Below are 13782 nucleotides of genomic sequence, written 5' to 3' on the forward strand. Positions count from 1 at the left end.
CTTTGCAGTGCAAAACCTGAATGAGTTAGTGCATTCGTTGAATGCAGGAAGTAAACGATTGAATCGATGCCTGTAGGTAGCACTTTCCTTCCAGCGCTAGCTCCATGAAGCAGCAAAACACACACCATTGCAATGGGATCCAGCATTTTGTAGCAAACTTGCAGGGAGGTGGGCACTTGAGTGATCCTTTCGATTGCTTAGAGATCATATTAATTGTTCGTTTCAGCCAAGCTACACTTCGGCTTTGACACTAGTGCCCACCTACGACCTGCACATATCCATTCATCACAATAACTCAAGACGAGAAACTTGACTCAAAAAAGTAAATTGCAGTTAGGAAAAAAAGAAAACTAAAGCTGAAGTCAGTAAATGGTCACAGCCTAAACGTTGTGGTGCATCAATTAAAATCTAACGGCTGCAACAAAGACAAGAGACTGTCAACAGCTCTTAAAAACTGTTAACATAGTAACAATAAAGGAATTGCGATCAACATGCACAGTGTATGGAGGAGATACACTATTAAAAAAAGAGCATCATATTTGTATTTGTATAAGACCTAATGAAAAATGAGAATCATACAATGAACTGCACTTTGATTTACTAATGCATCTGCAAGATGTGCTCGAGGTCTAAACAACATTTATATTATTTGGAAGCGCGAAATACCCAGATACGGAAAACACACGTGCACAGGACAAAGCACTCCATGTATTTCGTGGTTGAAAAAAAATGTCACTTTATGCCACACTCTTCCAGCTTCCAATTTCAACCCAAAACCCGTTACAGAAAATCTCGACACAATCGCAGCGCGGTTGAATCTCCAGCTGGCTGTTTAAGAGCATTTCTTTGCAGCTAGAATACCTGCCGAATAAAGAGAAGGCTCCATAGGCGTGAAAAAGAAAAAGCGACGCGTTGAGGCGGCGCGGCAAAGACGACCGCCGTTCGCTCTGTAGCTTGGTAGGTAGACGCGCTGGGTGAGACTAGCACAAACCAAGCACGATACACCAAGTGCTATGGATACCAAATAATGATCCTCTTTACTGTCTCCGATTTCCCGCATGGCGCATCCTCGCTGCGCCCCTCCTTTCGAGACCGACCGGCTCAGGAAGCCGATGGTGGCGGCGCATTTCGACGCCTTCGTGTCCCCGCAAGCATGCAGCGCTGCGCAGACATGTCCCAGGTGAAAATTTTCTATCTCGTTTCCAACTGGTTTCTAACTGGTCCCAATCCATCTGGTTTAAGGAACACATTTCCAGTTGCATCTGGGATTGTAACTGGTTCCAGTTTGAAATCCCAGATGCAACTGGGACCAGTTGAAATCCCAGATGCAACGGGTACCAGTTGCAATCCCAGATGCAACTGGGATCTGCTCTATCCCTGTCGCAGATGTTCATAACGGGGCATCGGGGCGTCCAAGCACTCCAGCTAGCTCAAATACACTTGAGCAAGCGAGTACATGGACATCACAGGAGCCCATAACACTGCAGATGACACTTGGGAGCATGAACAATGTTTATTCCGCTTTGCGCTGTTGTGCTTTGATGCAATCTTGAATTTTCTCGCTCGGAATATTTGTAAGGTTTGCAATCGCTGCAGTGGCGTCTATTCCTTTCTGTTCAGAACAGTAGGTCAGGGTTGCTGCAAAACAAAACAGAATTGTTAATTTTTTACAGGCGACCATAAGCTAGCACATCCCGCGGGCAAAATACATTGGTAGTAATTGGGCGGCAGTCAGGATAAATTTAAGTTAAGCCGCTGGTGACCACTTTCCCATTCACTGACATCACACTGCACAAAGACTCGCGTGTCACATGCATCTAAATGCTGCTGTTATTCAATCCTGCATCCTCCCTTCCAGCCGCTGTGGTGGCCGAGTGGGTGTGGCACTCGTCTGCCGGCCCGAAAGAGGCGGGTTCGATCCCAGCCGCGGCGGTCGAATTTCTATGGAACCGAACTTTTAGAGGCCCGTGTGCTGTTTGATGTCAGTGCATGTAAAAGAACACCAGGTGGTCGAAATTTCCGGAGCCCTTCACTACGGCGTCCCTCAAAGCCTGAGTCGCTTTGGGACGATAAACCCCCATAAACTAACCCAGTCCTACTTTCCAGAACAGCCACTATTTCGGGGGTCAGTGCTGGCTTTGGGAGACACCCAAATGTTTTTTCTGGGGTGCAACTACACCCTTTACGCTCCGTGCAGCCAGCTCTGCCTGCGTCTACACTGCCTGTGCACTCTCTTTTACCACAAGGCTTGATTTTTTATGCATCAATATTCTTTTTGCCTGTACTGCAGTAAACAAAATTCCCTTCTGCAGGTGGAACTGTAAAAGATACATAGAACAGCACAATTATACAGAATGACAATCAAAGGAGGCAATAGTTGTTTCTAAGAGTAATATAACCAAGTGAACAAAATGCAGGGAGGAACACGAAGTGAGAATTCATAAAAAGGGTTTTACAAGAGAGTGCACATGCACTCACCCCTTGATATGCTTAAGAAGGGCTGAAAATTAGCAGATGCACATCTTTGTCTCTGCTGAAAATCACTACTGCTGGTATTAAGAAAATATCTGCAACGGCAGTTCATGACATGCATACAATAGTGAATTCTTTTTCATTGCCTCTATACAAATTAGAGATCAAGGACTCACAGAGCCGTCAGAAGAGTAACTGAAGTCCACCAGGCCTTGATGTTCTGAAATGAGTTAAAACTGAATTGTGAATTGTGCTCTGCAAGTTTATACATAAACTTGCAGAGCACAGTTCATAGCTTCCAGTTTTTAGTCCATATATAAAATAGAATAGTGGTGAAAATGTTGGACACGTAACTATGGGATCAGATCAGATGTCTTTCTTATGCCCTTGTCCACTGTTTAGCACCGCACTACGTTTGAAAGTATGACTTGGCTTCAAAACAGCGCTAATAGTAGTGCTTATAGTGTTAATCAAATTGTAATTTACCAGGTGCCTATGGTTCACTCTGAGTTGTTGGCTAGGCTGTATAAACAGAAAATGCAAAATGGTGTTCACAGAGTATACAACCTAGAATTTCCTAAAACGAAATGCATATACAGCATGGCAAGGTTATCATGAGCCCACCATTTAGCCCCACACTACTGCTTTTGAAAACTGTGCAAGTATGGCATAGCTTCAACACAGCCCTACTCAGTGTGAATCCAACTGTTACTTACGAGGTGCAGATGGCTCACTGTGGGTAGTTGGCTGGGCTGTACAAACATAGAATGCAAAACTCTGTTCACAGCGTGTACTACTACCCTGAATTTTATAAAAGAAAATGCACACAGCAGGGCAAATTTATTACGAACCTGCTGGAGATGATTTCGCCAATTCGCAAAGCTGACTTGGCTCGGCTGGAAAAAAAATAACTTGAATTCTCTGCAGAAGCTTTAAATTTTGGTCAGTAAATCGCTAAGTGCAAAGTGAATAGACAAAAACAATGGCCTACCTGTTCTAGGCAGATCTGCTTGCAGCTCTGGGGATGAAGCTTGAGATGCTATTGTGAAGAGGAAATACAAAACTGAGCATTCCAAAGAAAGTGCATGGTCACTATAAATATAATCTTTCTTGTGATCTAAGCCTCATTTTGGAAATGTTTCATCACTTCGGTACCTCCCATGTTAACCATACTTGATGCAGTGTCTAGAATTTACTACGTACCTTCTATGATCAAACCAATTACTACGTACAACAGCAGCTTTAATGGTGCAAAGCCACCTCAGACATACAAAGACTGCATGTAACATCATGGCCATCATCATGAATCAATAAAAAGCACATTGCAAAATGGCACTGTGAAAATGAAAACTCAACATATCATAGTATAACCAAATTTTCATACCTAAATTACCACAGCCTCCTTCTGGCACTGCTTCACTGGCTTTCTCTTTGTCCACTGTAGTGATACATATGATCAATTTGAGCGCTTGTCACAACAAAGTATAAAACCCAATTGGCAAAGGCGACCGGAAATATATTTTTCCCCCCTTACTGAGGGGGGATGATTACCACGCACTGCTGACAGTGAAGATACAAAGGAATAGGTTGATGTAGAGAAAAAATTTTCGTGCGCATTTACAGTCGCCAATTCGGCCCACACACTTAAAATGCGGTTTAAAAAACAGATATGCACTCACGCCTTAGAATCTTAGCCTGCAGCATTGACTGTAGGTGGCACACTTGCTTTTGAAGAAATGAATTGTGGGCCTGGAGGTCCATACATCTTTCCTTCCAGTATTTTCTTTTTTCTTTTCTTCCAGCACCTCTTTCTTTGCCACTAAGGACTCGTCCGAACCAGTATTGGTGCTTGAGGCTGATGTCCATCTTTTCCGCCGCATAGAAGGTTTTTACACATCATAAAAAGTTCAGTAGGCTTCCGCTACACTGAGAAATGCTTACTTACCTTTCCTTCGCTGTTCTTCTTATGGGCTTGTGCCACTTGTTTTTTAAGTATGGCCTCATAGGCGTCCTTGCGTGCAAACGCCTGGTTATATCTTTTTCACTTTTGCTGCCTGAAAAAGTTCCCAATATATGTATTGACAATCAATGGCTGAGCTCCCAGCAATTTAGTAGATTATCGATCTACATATATATTCATTACACATATCGTACTATCGCGGGCAAAATACGGATTGAGCATGCACGCTTCGGCATTCAGCGTGACTGAAATAAAAATGTTGCCTGCCTTTATATACAAAACGTAAAATTAAATTTCCCATGCATTAATTTTCGCTGTTATATAATTAACGCGTAAGAATTGAATATGGCTCACCGCGCCGAAAAAAAAATATTGTGCACAGGTACATTTAAGTGGAATTCACACAACTTCATGCATTTCTGCGCAAAAAAACCTGGTCCACACAAACCACGCAGCTCTTTTTCGGCGCCATGTCAACGTCGCATGTCTCCTCGAAGTTTATTCGGGGCGCCGAAATTCTACTCGGCGCATCGCGCGCTTCTTGTTCAGTGCCTAAGAAAAATGCAGTAGAATATCATCAGCTCACCGACTCGCGTATAATGTTCCGCAAAAATGATTTGTGCATGCTTACCACCAAGTCAGAGAATCTGTGCAGCGTAATCTCCGGTGTTTTCATTGTCAACCTCGTCGACTAAATAAACTGTATAAATGGCCTTCTTGTCGAAGTCCATGTTGTCGACGGGGTGAAAGTCGACGATGTCATGAACACGAACAACGTGGCGACGATTGTCCCCGTCCACTAAAAAGCGTACCATAGCGAACATCTCGTCGTCTATATGAGCAAATCGCGTTAAATATGGCACCACTGCTCGCTACCGGCACAGAACACGAGCACGCCGCACGCAGGATTGGAATGAAGCCTGTCTTGGATTGATGCGGCTGTTTAGCCAGCCGAATTGCCAAGATTCGGGCCGCGTTTGTGGCGCTAGCCCTTTTGGCACCATCGATCTCTAATGTTTTGCACAAATGACAATGCAACCACAGTTCTAAAATGATTTACTGTATAACAAGAAGTTGCGTTACTGCTTTTTGTTCTGCTCGAACAATATAATGTTACGTGGCGGCCAGCCGAAGAAAGAGACATGATGATCGATGGCAGTGAGATGATTTAATTTCTGCTTGCCTAGCGCGAGCGCTCCTGCCCGCGCCACTGCACAGTTCGTCGTCTTCTTCGTCACACTACCCGGGGCCACCGAGCGATCGTCCCGATCGGTGAGATACGCACGATGTGGTTACGGGCTTAAGAGGATGGTTGGACAGGAACGAGAAAGTGGTGAAGTGCTTGCTGCCACGATGAATGAGATGGCTGAATGATTCCTGGTCTTGAAGCTTCCGGGTCGCTGGTGGCCAAGAGCCGACGGTCGAGGCCCCGGGCGCGCCGAACGGCCTGGGCAGGGGAACGGTGTCTTCAGATGTCAGCGGCGTCTCGGGTCGATGGGGTCGATAGGTCAGGTCCTTTCGTCGCGTTCAGTTCGTCGTGTTGAGTGGTCTGGGCGGGGGACGGGGCGGGGGAACAACGGCGGTGTGACGAAGAAGACGACGAACTGTGCAGTGGCGCGGGCAGGAGCGCTCGCGCGAGGCAAGCAGCCATTAAATCATCTCACTGCCATCGATCATCATGTCTCTTTCTTCGGCTGGCCGCCACGTAACAATATGTAAATTTTGTTAGAGCAAAAATCCAAAGCAAGCCAAATCCGCAGACGTCTCTTTCTGTTTAGAGGCGGTTGCCGAGAGCGGTGGTTCTCGAAGCGCGTGTAGTTTATTGACTTCCTCAGCAAAGTTGTGGCGTTGTTTGGTTGCCATGATTGTGAAGTTTGTGCACATTTTACATCGTCGAAATGTCCGAACTACCGAAGCGCCGTAAGCTGTACTTGGAGCCTTTGTTTCCTGGTGTGGATCTTCCTAGAACGACGGAATACAGGTCGTCTTGTGCAGACAAAGACGCAAAACAGAACTCACAAAGCGATTTCGACGACTCGCAAGAGGAGCGCGTTGCCGACGACGTGCCAGAGGACTGTGTTGCGGACGATGTACTAGAGGAGCGTGTTGCTGACGGCTTGTCAGAGGAGCTTGTTGACGACGTTGGCACGTGTGGCGGTTGGGCAGGCGGAAACAGCTATATAGAGGAAGACAACCAAGAAGAGCAGCGCTGATGCACGTCGCCTCCTTGTTCTGATTTTTCGGTGCAGGACATAGTAACATTAGCGATGGACTTCGCTGTCACGCATGCTCTCACGTGAACACAAGTGGAACACCTGATGAAGCTCATGGCTTTCATTTAAAAACGGCAGGACCTTCCGGATACTAAGTTTCTTTTCAAAATGTTTGCTTGTATTTCGGAGGGAACCAATTTTTTTCATTTTTATTGCCCGGACTGTACGCGCCTTTTGGGTGAGCGTGAAGGGGACCTGAAGACTATGAATAAGCTGCAGCTAGCATGTGTACTGCGCAAATGTTCATACTCAGCAGACACCCTGACAGCGCAGAGAAAATTCTTTGTAATTCTGCCCATAGAGCAACAGCTTAATGCAATTCTTTCTGCAGAAGAAGTTGCGAAGTCGCTGAAGATCTGTCTGCAAAAAATAGCCAGGCGCCGGAACGTTACCTCAAAATGTGACGTCACAGATGGGGATTTTAATGGCGAGCAGCGAAAAGAACTGTACTTGTATGACATGGACTTATCTATGACTGTGAACACCGACGGTAGTCCTGTCTTCAACTCTTTCAAATTTTCTATCTGGCCCGTGCAACTCACTATTAACGAGCTGCCTCCTGCCCAACGACACAGAAATTCAACTGTTGCCATGCTCTGGTGTGGTACTGGCCATCACAACGCCACAGAAATTCTACTGTTGCCATGCTCTGGTATGGTACAGGCCATCCAGACATGGCGCTGCTGCTGCAGGCATTTGTAAAACAAATGACGTCTCTTTCCAAGACTGGTGTGAACTGGGAAGTTGATGGAGAGGTCTGTGATTCAAAGGTAAAGACAAGTTATTTGTAGAAAAAACATTAAGTGGTTTATATAGTTCTGTACTTACACATTTTAAAGCAGAACTAAAGAAAATTACATTCGAAATCAGTGCGAATTGGCAGAAGAAAAACTTGAACAAAGCATTGCTGTCTCTAATGCGGTTAATTGGTAAAGTTATTCAGGGTATCCTGCACTCTTGTTTTTACCTGTTATTGGCCAGCACTGTTTGAGTTACGCCCAACTTTCTTGAAAGTGTACTTTACATTCTTTAGGCATTCACTCTGTGCTGCAAGCATGCAATGCAATGATTTTTGCTAATGTAGAAAGACTAGCTAATTGGTTGTAGTACCATCAACACATTTCTTTAGTGTGTTTAAATGAGATGGACTTAGAGATTGACACACGCTGGAGAGATGCATCGGTTGTGCATGTAATCACTCTATTTTGTCTCTCATTTAAATGCAGTAAACAACTGCACTGAAAATCGCCGTTTTTTTAGGCCATGAAGCAACAAAACTACTTTTGCAGGTACAGCCTTTAGTGTACTGCATGACATCAGTTTGTTTTCTGCATTAATTTTGTACCGAATGATTTTATGGTTTGTGTCATTGCTGGAGGTCTACTGTTTCAATGGTGCAGCCGAAGCTCCAGCTAAAACACTGATGCAAAATATAGTCCAGTATAATGGATACTTCGGATGTGGCTGGTGCTTGCACCCTGGCAAGTCAGTTGGAGTTAAGAAAATATAATTATATGCCATGTTTTAAAGCCTCTGTAGTTGCTCATTGCGTTTTCAGATATGTTCCTCACGTTAATTGTGGTGTGCTGCCTGTACAGAACACAACTGCAATTTTTCTCTTCAGTCATGTTACTTGTTCTTTTTTGGTTGCTTATACATTTTCTTGTCTGAAATTCTAATGCCGCCTTGCTACAAAGCTAGCATTCTGAGTTTTTTTGATAGCGTTATTAATTGTCTCTGAGCATAAGGGGAGTTGGAAGAAAAGAGAATGGAAAGAAAAGATTGGGTGGGTGTTGAATGAAGGAGAAAAGGTGGGCCGATCTAATGAAGGCGAGGAGGGTGGCAGAGGAACGTATATGCGTAATTCTATTTCTTTATTCATTGAACATGCTGAAAGGTTTTCACTTTAAAGGTCTTCATACATGTGTGCTTTTTTGTTTACTTGACAGGAACAGTCAAGTATCCTCTGAATGCAGTGCCTGCACATGACAGAGCAAAGAAGAGCATGCTGAATGACATGACTGAGGCATATCGTACTGCTGAATATGTTCGTGGTGTGAAAGGCCCATCCCCGCTCATCAACCTGGCTGGATTCGATATTGTATGGAGCTTCAGCGTGGACTACATGCATGCTGTTCTGCTTGGTGTGACACGCCAGTTTATGGAGCTGTGGTTGTCAGATGTTGGTGCTGCGTACTATATGGGGTCAACACAGCGGCTAAAAGATATTGATGAGCGGTTGTGTAGCTTAAAGCCACCGCAGTGCATGACTCGTCTGCCTAGATCAGTTCAGCTACGAAAGATCTGGAAGGCCACTGAGTGGCAACAGTGGTTGCTGTACTTTAGTTTGGTGAGCTTAGATGGCTTCTTGCCACCTCAGTACATCAAGAATTTCAGCCTTCTAGTAAAAAAATTATATCTCCTGTTTCAGAATGAGGTGTCTTCAAGCGATATTGATGACAGTACCGAATTCCTTGTCGAGTTTTTTGTTGCTGTTCAGTTTTTGTACTCCGAGAAGGATATGACGTACAATGTACACTGTATGCAGCACTTCGCAAAATGTGTTGTGCAGCAAGGGCCTTTATGGGCACATTCGTGCTTTGGCTTTGAGGGAGGTATAGGAAGGCTGAAGAAGCTGATAACATCAGCAAAGGGTGTGCCTCACCAGTTGATGAACTGTGTGGTCATGGCTCAACATGTAAATGCGTTGAAGTTAGCGGCAAGGCCTGAAATTCAAGTTTTTCCGCCATACAGTCGTGTTCAAGAAAGAGCCTGTAGCCCTTCTGGGCAAGCCACAGGTTTTAGATGGGGCCCTCCTGAACTTAATTGAGAGCCACGTTCCTCAGAAGATCACTGGCGCTGTCGTGGAACATGACAGAGAGCAATACAAGAGGCCACTGTAGAGCCATAGCAATGTCTGACAACGTGTGCACAAAAATACAACACATTGTATTGGCTGACTGCAGTGACAGTAAGACATTTTTTATTGTATATAGGGACTATGTTGGCTCTCCTTGTTTTGGTGCTACCCACATCTTTATAGTACAAAGGTGGGCTGCACTGAAGGTTAAAGACATTAATGTGAATGCTAGAGCATGTGTTTGGCTTGAATACGAAGGCAGGTCCTATTTCTGCAGCCTTGTTAATTGTTTTGTCTTGTAAGTTTGATCAGGGAATGTTTTTTTGTTTTTGAGTTACCTTTGATGGCTTAATGGGTTTAATGTCCCAAAGCGACATGGGTTATGAGGGGCACCGCAGCACAGGGCTTTGGATAATTTCGACAATTTCAGGTTTTTTAATGTGCACTGACATGATACAGCACACGGGCCTCTAGCATTTCGCCTTCTTAGAAATGCAACCACCACAGCCGGGATCAAAATTGCATCTTTCAGGTCAGCAGCCTTGTACTGTAACCACTGATCTACCATGGTGGCTTTAAGATACTTATAGAAAGTGTTTCCAAGCAGTAAGAAGTGTTGAGGTAGAGGCCTTAGGGCTGATGTTTGAAAGCTGTTGACACTCTGTTAACAGGTAATTTTGTTTTGCTGTAGATGTGGTTTCCTACAGTCACTGAACTTTTCAGTGATTTTTGTGGAGATCTGAAATATCTACAGATTTTCCTGCTGTCTTACAAAATTGTTTCTTCATACTGTATTTTGCCTTGTAGCTTTTCTACTACACGCCTAATATTTCCCTGACTAATGGACTAATTATTCATTTGCATCCACTGACGTGCAGTCATACATGCTGCAAAGGAAAGCTGTGCATCGTCCGCAGAAACTTTGTGGTTAAAAGTTCATCCTGGTATAGAGTTTGAACCCGGGACCCACTTCACCACTTTCTGCACATTTTACCAAGTGCTGCACAGAGTGCTCATTGTATGCCAGTTTTCACTTCGGAACAGGAGTTTCTTGATTTGCTTTTTGATAGCATTATTTATTGCCTCTGGGCATAAGCGCAGTTAGCAAAAAAAGAGTGGCTGGGTGTTAAATGAAGGAGAAAAGGCGGGCTGAGGAGGGCGCGGTGATGTGGGCCCTGCGTCCAAGCCATATATGAGGACGGGTTGTCTGGCTGGAGACCCGCTGCTGCCAGGCGGCGAATTTTGGTTGGCTTCAGCTCCGGGCAAACCCACAAGTGGTGAATGTCAGCCTCAGTACCTTGTGAGTTGTAGACTGGACACCCTAGGTGGCGATATAAGTGGCAAAATTGTGGCCAAGGCCACGTCCCAGTTACGACAGGAGTGAGGGCAGCCCCAACCCACATCTTTAGGAGCAGAACCTCCTCTGCACGGGTAAGACCGTGGGAGAGGGCTATCGCACATGGAGGGACGAGAGCACGTGTGCGGTACCGGAGGTGTTTCTTTCTCATGAGAAGGAGGGTAGCATCACCCATGCTGAGGAATTGAGGCGTTGATGTGGGTTGGGCCCCCAAGCGAGTTGCAGAATCCTCGGAGCTTTGTGAATTCAGCAGGTCACGTGGGACCCACTCAATCCAAATGGCTTGCGGGATGTGAGCCGCCAGGCGATGTATATCCTGGCAGACTTCTGGGCTGCGGCTGACGCATCGGAGTAGACGTGTTGCTTGAAGAGCATCTGAACGGATGATAATGTTGGCTGTAGGGAGAAAGATAACTGCCACTACAGTGCGAAGCGCGTCTTGTATAACAACCAGCTCGGCACAGAAGAAAGAAGGGGGTTCTGCGAATCGGAACCTGGCCGTCTTGTTAAGTGCAGGCTTGCAGGGACAGTAAACTGCAGTCGTCTCACAGCCCTGGATACTGGCATCAACAAGTATAGTAATTGATCCACGGGGTAGGTGACTACCTTGTTCCGCGATCCTCAAACGGAATTGCATCCAGATCGGGCGATGTCTTTCGTTTAGCCTCATCTATTGCTGCAAGCAGCTCGGATATTGTAAAAGGAGCCACCTACCAGTGCAGTCTTGAATTTGTGTACAGTGATTTATTTGTTTTGAAAAAATGAAATAAAGCATCTTGAATGTTTTTCATTTGTGCTGCCTTAATTACAAGTTTTTCAACTGCTTATTACATTTACAAGCCTTATTCTAGAGACATAAATACAAAGCATAGTGTAATCCTTGCCACCAGATTTGAATATGGCTTCCCAATCAATCAATTAATCTTTATTCAGCATTCTTCCGCTCATGACAAATGCTAGCTACAAGAACAAAAAAGCTGCTATGAGCAGCTTGACGAGGTTCTTGCTCCTGTTTGCTCGGCAGTGCGGAAAGTAGAGGGTGTACAAATCGAGAATTCTTGATCAACTTGAACACTATGCAGTATTCGGAGTTTGTAGCATGTAGCACTTTAGATTGATAAAGGTGCGAATGATAACCTTTTTTCAGGGTGCACTAGTTCAAACACCTGATGCACTGCATAGCATTCCCTTAGCTCACATACTCTGACTGCCCATGGATTTATAAGATGAACAACTTATGCACGATGTAATAAGTAATGTTCTGCTATGATAGCCCTAATTACTATTTCAACTTCGACAAGAAACTCTGCATTCGAGCTGTTTTCTTGTGCCTCTGTTCTTAATGCCACATCCGTCTTGTTTTTAATCAGAATTTTGATAGGTGTCCTTTGTGCCTAAATGTTTCCAGTTATTGGGATAAGTCTGTAGACCGGTGGTCGGGCGAGCAACAAATATAATGTCACCCTGCCCGAAGTGCCAATGTCATAACGAGCAGGAGAGAGCAATAATGGACCAAGCTTAATAAGAAAAAAATTTGCTGTAATGCTAATAACGCAGGTACATGATACTTGCTGCAGCGTGTCGATCCATGCTAAATACGTAGTGCAGAGTTTTGAGGGAAGTGATGTTATTCGTCCGGGGAGTGCCTATGGGCATTTTCGCAGTGCACACAGTGCATGCAATTGGATTGATGTTCACCGATAAGCCAACTTCCATCTAATTTAACAGTAAGTTCACTTCGCTTATGACTACAATGTGCTAGCCCGTTGTGCCATGGGCGGTGCGGGCTGGGCAACATTATTTTTCCTTTTCTCTGCCCACACTAATGTACAATATGCTGAGCCACAGCAGCATATTTCCACCATGACGTCCCTCGAACCAGTAAAAGAAACTGGCCGTTTGGTTTTTACCCACGAAAAGTTCTGCCCAGATGGCCCTCAATTGGAAATTTTTCCTTTCCACTTGACCCACAAATGGAACCACTTTCCACTTAATTGGCCGCCAGTTTCATCCATCTGGCTCTCAGGTGGGAATTGATGTTTCCCATTTGGTGGGAACTTGACCATTTGCCTTCCACTTAGTCCCCAATTGGGACCAGTTCGGCTCCAACTGGGATTCAAAGTGGAACCAGTTGGTGGGAATTGCACCATTTGCTTCCCACTTGGTCTCCAACTGGGACCAGTTGGCTTCCAACTGGGATTCAAAGTGGAACCAGTTGGCTTCCAACTGGGACCAGTTGGTGTCCAACTGGTACCAGTTGGTTTCCAACAGGGTCCAGTTGCTCCCAGTTTAAACCAGTTACTCCCATTTGAACTTCCAGTTGAATATTTTCACCTGGGCAGGCGAGACACGCGACCTGCAGCAGCGGAGATCTGCATTCGTTCGTGCAGTGCTTACAAGGTGCGCCGGCGTTCGAAGCGAGGCGCTTCTATAACACGAGCACAATTTAGAAGAACAAACTTTCGCTTTGTCATTAGCAAAAGCTGCGCACTTCTTCCGTGGGCGCGAAGGCCTAGCGTTACACACGAGAGCATTAAAGTAAGGCGGTCTCTAATAATGGTATTCATAATGTATACGTGCCTGGAAAGACAGGAGGACATTTGCAGCCCAAAGGTGTGCATCCAGCACGGCATGGCCCACGTCAAACGTCTTTGGAACAGCACTGACACGCACCAGGCGCTTCCCGCTGCCACGACCGCCGAAAACGACGCTGCTGCGCATGCGTCGCTCACTCCTCGTGAGCGGGAGTGCGCCGTAGCGCAGCTGCGAGCTGTATTTCTCCGCGAAAGAATGAAGTTCCAGGAAGAGTATCATACTTCTGGCTTTTTTAAGCAGATATAGCGCGTGTCGTGTGTATGAT

General features: G+C 45.3%; 2 pseudogenes; both read left to right on the forward strand.

Annotated features, from left to right (window-relative positions):
* The window catches only part of LOC144129424 (uncharacterized), a 61034-nt pseudogene extending 54389 nt beyond the window's left edge, over positions 1–6645 (forward strand).
* A 734-nt stretch (positions 6646–7379) lies between these two features.
* LOC144129429 (uncharacterized) lies at positions 7380–13215 on the forward strand (annotated as a pseudogene).
* The last annotated feature ends 567 nt before the right edge of the window (positions 13216–13782 follow it).

This window comes from Amblyomma americanum, chromosome 1, assembly GCF_052857255.1.
Source record: "Amblyomma americanum isolate KBUSLIRL-KWMA chromosome 1, ASM5285725v1, whole genome shotgun sequence".
NCBI lineage: Eukaryota > Metazoa > Arthropoda > Arachnida > Ixodida > Ixodidae > Amblyomma > Amblyomma americanum.